We start from the raw sequence: 9,443 nt of genomic DNA, 5'->3' as shown, positions 1-9,443 counted from the left end.
GGCAACAAATGGATTAGTCCAGTTTTAAGCACAAAAGGAACATCTTCCTCAGGATATTGAATGCATAGACTCTCATATGTGAAATCAAGTGCAGCCATCTCCCTAAGAGTCCTCTCACGGGGTCCATTATGTTCACCCATGTTTTCGGGTTGACTTGAATCAAGTTCAGATGGAACACTTACACTAAGACTATCACTAAGACTATCACTATGGCTATGACTAACACTATCTAAAGATGGAATGATATGCTCTCTAATTAATCTATGGAATGTCCTATCAATCTCAGGATCAAATGGATGCAAAAAAATCAGGGTTGCTCCTAGTCATGCACTACATGAAACACATGCATGAGTAGTAACCGTCAACAGTAAAAACTACCACAAAATTCATTAGAATTTTCATGCCAATTTGGAAACCCTTAAAAATAATGCACCAACATCATCCTTAAATCATTAGAAACTACCACAAAAAATTTGAGAACAAAACTCAAAGCCTAGCTACATGAACTACTTAAGAAAAGTTTGGAAAAATAGTGAAATAAAACTTCAAAAATAAAAAAGAAATAGTAAACGACGTTTTTTTGAAGATCTAGCTGGGGCCACATGGCGTACCTATGTGGGTTTGATAGATCTTTTTTTTCTACACAAAATGAAAAAAAAGTTTGCCTAATTCCGATAACCAGAGCCAAAGTTATGGCCCTTTGAAGTTTTGGTGAAAACAATTTTCAAAAATTTTGGTATCTCCAAATTTTGACCAAACTGGGTGCCCTAGCTATTTTTTACACAAAATATAGGTTGAAATAAGTTGCCACAAAAAAAATTAGGTAAAAATAACAAGTGTAGCTATCAAAACCAAAAATCACAATTAATTGAAAAATTCTGGCACTATTCACACGCACCAAATTGCACCAGATTTTGCAACACTTGCACACCAATTTCCCACATTTTTGGCACCCGAACAAAGGAGTAGTAGGCAGCCAAAACTGAGAATGCCCAAACCAAAACAGAACACGCACCAAAAATAGACCAGAAAACGCACCAAAAACATAGCAAAATGCACCAGATTTTGAGCCAAAACGCACCAGATTTTGAGCCAAAACGCACCAGATTTTGAGCCAAAATGCACCAGATTTTCTTTTCAGTTGATTTTTCAGATTCTAAATTAAATAACACATGCAAAAACTTAAACTCAACACAACACAGCAATGATTTAGCACACCAAATGGAATCAAAATAATTGGTCAATGAGCTATGGAATGCAATAGATATCAGACAGCAAATGCACCAAAAACTGTTCCATTGGTTTACTGTTCATCAGACTTAACAACATGAATTCTTCAGCTGGCTCACTTGCTACACCTGGAGAGACTAATAACAAACACAAATACACAACATAAAATATAATGAGACACAAAAACGCAAGCACTAAACTGATACACAAAATTCATACATACAAAATTGAGGCAAAAACTGATACACTAATACACTACACACATAACATAATAGAAACTCTTAAAACACTAAACACACAACAAAAACAAATAACACACAGCCTTTAACAGGAACCGATGGTCCCCGGAAACGGCGCCAAATTTGATCGAAGCCGTATCCGGTCAAATAAATGCAATTAAATGTAGTACTAGGAAGTGACTCCTAGGTCGTCTCCCAAGGACCGTCTTTTACTGTTAAAGGCTTAAACACACGAAGTGGGGGGGGGGTTTGGTTCCCTGTTCAGATTGCAATTCTTTTATCCCTGGTTCTCAAAAGATTTCTCTGTTCATAACTTAATCCTTGTTCCATCCGAGTTAACCAACTAAGCGAAGATTAACTCAAGATTTCCCTACACGAATTAAGAAAACGTATATAACATTAAACCTCCCCACAAGATTAAGCAACTTGTGAGCAACCTGATTCATTAAGCATGAACAGGTTGCAGAAATGTTTCAGAGATTCAATGAAGAAGAACAAAGCAGAACACAGATTCAAATATAAATAAAACCTCAAATAGATATTGCAATCTGCTCAAGGAGCCAACCCAAGGGTTTTTAGCCTTCCATTAAAACGAAAATAGAGTGAAAATAGAAACGAAAATGCAAGGAAGGAGAGCAAAAAAATGAAGAGTAATTTGTATTCTTCAAATATAAATGCTCAAGTTCTACAACCAGAGAAAAGAAAAGCAAAACAAAAATGGTAGCTCACTTAGAGTGCAAAACGTAAAAGAACCCAGAACCAGAGGGAAGCAAAATGCAAGAGGCAGCGACAAGAGAGAAAACATAAAAACCAAAAACAAAGAGAGGCTCCTGTTCACGTAGTCACATCAGACCCCTCATCTAGTGGCTGCCAAGTCAGCCCTACCCTAGGGTCCTATGAGAAAAAATGAATTGGGCCCCCCAACAATTACAAGTTTGACCCAACTACAATAAAATAGACTAAAAAACTAAAAATGAATGATGAGATGGAAAATGGTGTAGCAGTGACATGGAAGATGACGTGGCAGCTCCACTTGAAGTCCAGAAATTAATTCCAAGCCGAAATAATTATTAAACTGCCCTAAAAATAAAATTTGGAATTATTAGATTCAGAAAATTCAAATTAGTTAAAATATGAATTACCGGTCCAATTAAAGCCCAAATAGAAAACAATGCAGAATATAAACAATTAAGCACAAATCAGAGATTAAAATAAGTAGAGAAAGGTAAGAAAATAGGGGAAAATATTGACTCATCAAGAATACATGGAATACCTTAAAAGACTCATCCTTGTGGGTTATGAACAACACCCATGTCCATCTAGCGTAGTCATCCACAATGACCAATCCATATCTTTTACCAATTAGAAATGTTTTCCTAGTGGGTTCGAATAAGTCTATGTGGAGCAGTTCAAAAGGTTTTGAGGTGGAAACATGATTTGTACTTTGAAATGAACTTTTAATTTGTTTCCCCTTTGACATGCTTCACATACATTGTTCGATTGATGTACAAGATTTGGTAGTCCTCTTACGAGGTTATGCTTTTTCAGTTTTGAGATTAATCTCTAGCTTGCATGACCAATTTTCTAGTGCCAGATCCACTAATTTTCATATAAGACTAGACAATCAACATCCTAATTTTCTAGTTTGTTAAGCATAATTTTATACAGGTTGTTGCATCTGTTAACTATAAATAATATAGATGAATCAGGTTGACTAACAGTACATTTATCTTTGAGGAAGGATACCTCATAACCACTATCACACAATTAACTTATGCTTAGTAGATTATGCATTAGTCCTTTAACATACAGAACATTATCAATGGATATAGAGCAGTTGATACCTATTTTACCTATCCACATGATAAGTCCTTTCTGTCCTCCTCCAAACTTAACTTGCCCTCCTTTCTTGGACTTGAAGTCTAGGAACATAGACCTTTCGACCATCATGTGTCGCAAGTACCACTATCCAGGTACCATGACTGTACATTTTTTGTTCTTGTTGAATAAATTTGCAATAAGGATTATTTCAGTCTTTGGTACCCAAATGGATTTGGGTCCATGAGTGTTAGCACTAGAGGTTTTGGAATCCCTCATCTTGTGCATGTGACTGCACTTGGATGTAAAATGTCTGTTCTTTTCATACGAAGAAGATGCATATGTTTTTGTTTTAACTTCTAAATCATATTTGACATATCCTAGTGGAGGCTTGACTATAAAAGAATACTTGGGTTTGAGCTTAGAGAGACTTGTCTGTAAAAGAATACTTAGGTTTGAGCCTAGAAAGGCTTGTCTGAAAAAAAAAATACTTAGATAATGCCTTTAAGAGGTCAATCAAAGAACACTTGTTTGAGCCAAAAGTGGCTTGGTAAAAGAATACTTATAACTTTACTAAAAGTTAGTGGAACTTAATCTGGTTGGATTAAGAACTAGACGTAGCCTCGATGGTTGAGGTCAACCAGTATAAAAACATTGTGCTTATTGATTACTCATATATACATTATTATAGATACTACTTCACATACTTGAAAACGTGCAATATTTTTATATACATTATTCAATCCCCCTTCTAATATTTATTTTTTCTCCATAGTTTGGTGTCACAATTCAGCCTTTGATGGGGTTGAGCATCTAATAGTGCTAAAGGAAAAAGATCCAGAGGGGAAGTAGTGAAAGACATTATCTACCAGAAGGAACATCTCTTACAAGGCCTATAGCCTTCAATGGAGAAGACTACCATACTGGAAGGACTGAATAGAAATGTTCATTAAGACCACCCAATACCCCCTATGGAGGATCATAACACAAGGTGATGTGGTAGTCACTAAGCTTGAGGATCAATATACCCAAGAAGATTACAACATACTATAGAACTATAGACACCCAATTTCGTCCGGGAGCACTCAAACAAGGAAATAGACCTCCGTTATGAAGGGAAGGAGCTTTCGAAGCAGGCAAACAACAAGACAGGATATCAGAAGGCCTAAAGGCCAAATAAGGTGGTTTTAGTAGCCCGGAACGGGCTGTTCCAAAATCAAAACGGGCCGTTCCGAACCTCAGAATGGGTCATTCCAATATCAGAACAGGTCGTTCCAACGTGACTAAAACACCTAAAAAGTCTTGGCTGGAACGGGCCGTTCCAATACCAGAATGGGTCGTTCCAAACAAGCCAAATTTGGAACGGGCCGTTCTGGAAAGGAAAAATTTGTGTTAATTTCCACGCTGGAATGGGCCATTCCGTTTTCAGAATGGGCCATTCCAGGGTAAGTAATATGCACATAATGATTGGCCCAGAACGGGCCGTTCCGAATCTAGAACAGGCCTTTCTAGCCCCCTTCTGATTCCTATAAATAGAAGCCTCAAGCACAGTTCTCAAGATGGCCAGAGAAATTTCAAATAAGACTCCTTTGAGCACGAAAATTCTCTATCTCTCTCCCTTCTATTGTATTTCTTGAGATTTGTGTCGCATCTTTATCTCCTCTCTCCCTCCTATTGTATTTCTTGAGATTTGTGAGGCATACTATAGTGTGAAAGGTAGCCACAAAGCACCTTCTCCATATTTGAAGATTCAATAAAGTTTGTTCAAGAGGTATTTCAGTCAATCTTCTTCTCTTCCTTTTATTCCTCATCTTTATCTCTTTTTTTGTTATAATAAACGTCATAATGTAGATATTTTAGGGTTAATCGCTTAATTTATATTTTAAGCATGTAAATAAACATTAATAAAGGGGATTCAATGTTTAATTTATTAATTCTTATTGTGTTAATTTCATCATAGGGTACCAATTAAGGGCGTTGTAGGGGTGCTTAATACCTTCCCTTCACGTAACCGACCCCCGAACCTAATTCTGGTTATCAAGGCCAATATTGGACTTTTAAAAAACCTTTTCCTTTTCCAATGTTTTGAGTAAAACATTGGTGGCGACTCCATGAACCTATTTTCAAAACCATTAATTAAGGATTAGTCTGGTGTCCGGGCTTTCCAATCTATGACTTCTTGGAAAGTCTCAGCCCTTAGCAATAACAAATGAAGCATATATTATGAACTATTCTTCCAAAAGTCTTCAAGTTGGAGGCTTTCAACTCTTGTTTGCCCATCTCTAGAACCTACTTTAAAACCTTTTTCTTTAAGACCTATAATGTCTCATACCAATTTCTCCATAATTCCAATCCATTAGTTGGTAATCTTAGAATCTTTCCCAGATATTCATAATAAGCAAGATATTAGTCCCCTTGAGATATACTAATATAATGTTCACTACAAGGAAAATGATAAATTGTGACGAACAAATTGCGATGGTTATCTAGAAACCGTCGTCGCTTTGATATTGCGACCCTTCATACGACAGTATTTTAAAACCGTGATAAACCGTCGCAATGTTCTACAAATTTTGCGACAGTTTACGATAAAGCGTCGCAATGTTGAACAATTTTGCGACGATTTTTGATAAACCTTCGCAAAATTTGTTGAAGATTGAGACAGTTAATCATAAACCGTCGCAAATTTTTTTTAACATTGCGACAGTTAGTCATAAACCGTCGCAAAATTTTCAGCATTGCGACGGTTTACTATAAACCGTCGCAATCTACAAGACAATTTTTTTTATTAAAATTTAAATTTTTTTTAAGTATTATGTATATTATCTTAATAAACTTATATTTTATTAACAATTTTATATATACTTCCTTTAATATGAGGTACACGATTTTTTTTTCTTTATATAATTTCAAAATCGTGACTAGAATATAAATTTATCTTTTAACAAACATATGAATTTATCTTGTATGTAAGATGTGTTAGAGTATATAAATAAATATAATTATCATTTTATAACTTAATTTTTGAGTTATCAGATCACATATTATTGAATAATTTACAATGTTAAATTTTATAAGTTTTATTTTAAATTCCATCTTTATAATACTATTAAAAATATAAAAATAAATATGTTAAATTTTATAAAAATCTAGTTTAATTTATTTATGATATAAATATGTTTTTAATATCTAATATATATTTTTAGATGATAATTTATTTTAAAATATCTTATAATAACAATTCTACCGGTGTAACTTTCACTAAGTATTATGACGCTCAATAACTTTATATTAAATGTGAATTTTGTAAATCCAACCGTTAAATTGAAAGTTCATATCACTTTATAAGTGTATATCAAATTTTGTTAAAATTGAACAACTGGAAGGTAATCAAAGTGTTTATATTTTAGTGTATTTTGAAATGAATATATTACATCAATTTTGTTTTATAAAAATGAAGTATCAAATCATCTTGGATTAATATAAAGTTTTGTATATATAATCTATGAGAGATATGAACTTTCAATCTAACAGTTGGATTTACCAAATTTACATTTAATATAAAGTTATTGAGCGGTGTAATACTTAGTAAAAGTCACATTTAATATATATATATATATATATATGAGGGGGGTTATAATTACATCGTGTAAATTTTACTAAGTGTTACACGGCTCAATAACTTTATATTAAATGTGAATTTTGTAAATTCAACCGCTAAATTGAATATCTTTTACTTTTAAATCATATATACAAAATGTTATATTAATCGAAGATGATTTCTTATAAAATTAAATTCAATCTGTAGGAAAATTTATATTTTCGATGAGAAAATTGTTGTAGGAAAAGCTATAATATTATTGATGGAATATTTCAGAAAAATTTATATTTGTCGAAAATGTAAGAACTGGTTTTAAATTTGATATGAAAATATTATGATATTATTAGATAAGATTTTAAGTTAGTATTTTATTAATGGTTGATAATTAAAAAATAAAACAAGGATAAATACATTTTTTGAATATTATATATTTGATTTAAGATAACTTACAAAATAATTCTTGGTAAAGTTATTCCGCTCAATAACTCATGGTGTGTTGAATTTCATCGATCCAATTAAATGTTAATTTAAAAGTTATTAAATTTTACTAATAATTAATATAAAAAATTTAATTAGTTTTGGAATAAATTATTTGCTAATTAACAATATAATTGAAACATTAATTATTTTAAATTATTTAACTAAAATCTTATTGACAATTTACTATATGATCTTAATATTTTTGTATAACTAATATCTGCTTTAAAATTTGATATGAGAATATTATATATAATTAGATAAGATTTTAAGTTAGTATTTTATTAATAGTTGATAATTAGAGAATAAAACAAGGATAAATATATTTTTTTGAATTTTATATGTTTGATTTAAGGTAAATAAATATATTAAATTAATTAATAATTATTTAAAATATTAAAATTTAATTTATAAGTATGTAATAAATAAATATTTATAATTTTATAAATTATGTTATCATTATAAATTATAAAATTAAATAATTTAAATTATAATTTTAAATAGAAATAAGTAGATGTTAATTATAAAAGTAAGTACATATAAATAAAGAATAACTAAATATATTATTATTATTATTATTATTACTATTATTATTATTATTCATAATATAAAATTATTATATATTATTATTATAGTACAAATATGAGATTGTATATTTGAGAATAACTTAAATGAATAAATTTGTACAAGTTATACTATAACAACATACATATACATTTGGGTAGCCTACTCATTATAACTTTACAGTTAAGCGTGCTTGACTTGGAGTAGTACAGGGATGGGTGACCTTCTGGGAAGTTTCCCAGAAATTGCACAAGTAACGATAAAATACGCTAAATAGTGAAATATTGTGAAATAGAACCCTTGAGAGGTCAAATATGAGGATTGTTACATTAATAAATTTATTAAAATTAAAAAAAAAATTATAATTTTCGACAAGTAAAAAAAGAGTCGTAATATTAATTTAGAGGCAGTTGGTGCGACAATTGATGAAAGGGTCGCAATTCCAAGTTTGTGACGGTTTGTGCAACAGTTCTGATAACCGTCGCAAAATTGCCTGGTGACGGACAATTCTGCGACGGTTCCCAAACCGTCGCAATATTGTCTTTGCGGCAGTTCTAACCGTCGCAATGTAGGCCATATAACTGTCGCAAAATTGTCATTTTCTTGTAGTGGTTGACATATTCATCTAGCTTTGCACTAGCATAAAACCTTACCAATCTAGGGTAGACTGGTCTTTTAAGCTTGAGGAACTTCTTCCATCCTTATTTCTTGACAAAACAAAGGAGATTCCTGCCTACTTGCTTGATGTCCTTCAAATTGGTAGTATGACTATAAACAACCCTTTAATCTTTCCAAGACTTGTTAAAGACATTAAAAAGGTCTTTATCATTGAATAGAGTTTGCTTTCACACTTCCTCTTTAGTGTGCGCGTTTTTATGTTCTTTATGGACATCCCCTTAGGAGTTTTGAAGACCACCCTAGTGGGTTTTGGTGGTGAGTCAAGAATTCATACATCATCATTATTGTTGGAAAGAGTGACACATTCTGGAGATGTAATCCTTTTGCCTTTTTCTTCTGTCAATAGGCGTTGGGAATAAGACATGATTTGGACATTTTCAAAGAAAGAGAATGAATGGGTTGGAGTAGATTGGGAGGAAGAGAATGTGGAAAAGAAGATTGGAAGAGGTTGAAAGAAGTTGAGAGACAACATGGGATTTACTGTTCCATTCAAATAGTAATAGAAGAGTGAAAAAGCGTTTAATTACTCTTGAAACTTCCAAGGAAGTTACTATTGGGGCTATAATAGTAATATTTTATTACCAATAAGCCCCCATGACTAAATCGTTCTATTTAATTTTTAATTAAAAATATTATCTTATACTCTTTAGAAGGTGCACTTAATCAAAAGTTATACTTTTACTGTGTATCCAGTTGCACAATCATATCATAGAATTCATTCATGAATTTGAAATAACTAGGGCATAATATCACTCACAATGCAATCTATACATTTAATATTTAATTTTTCTTTAATAAAATTGAACTTATTTTTTTGAGAGTGGTTTGGTGAAGAT

Source organism: Cajanus cajan, chromosome 11, assembly GCF_000230855.2.
Source record: "Cajanus cajan strain Asha chromosome 11, NIPB_CcT2T_4, whole genome shotgun sequence".
Classification (NCBI taxonomy): Eukaryota; Viridiplantae; Streptophyta; class Magnoliopsida; order Fabales; family Fabaceae; genus Cajanus; species Cajanus cajan.
The sequence above is the reverse complement of the archived record's forward strand: the minus strand, read 5'-3'. Positions refer to the sequence as shown.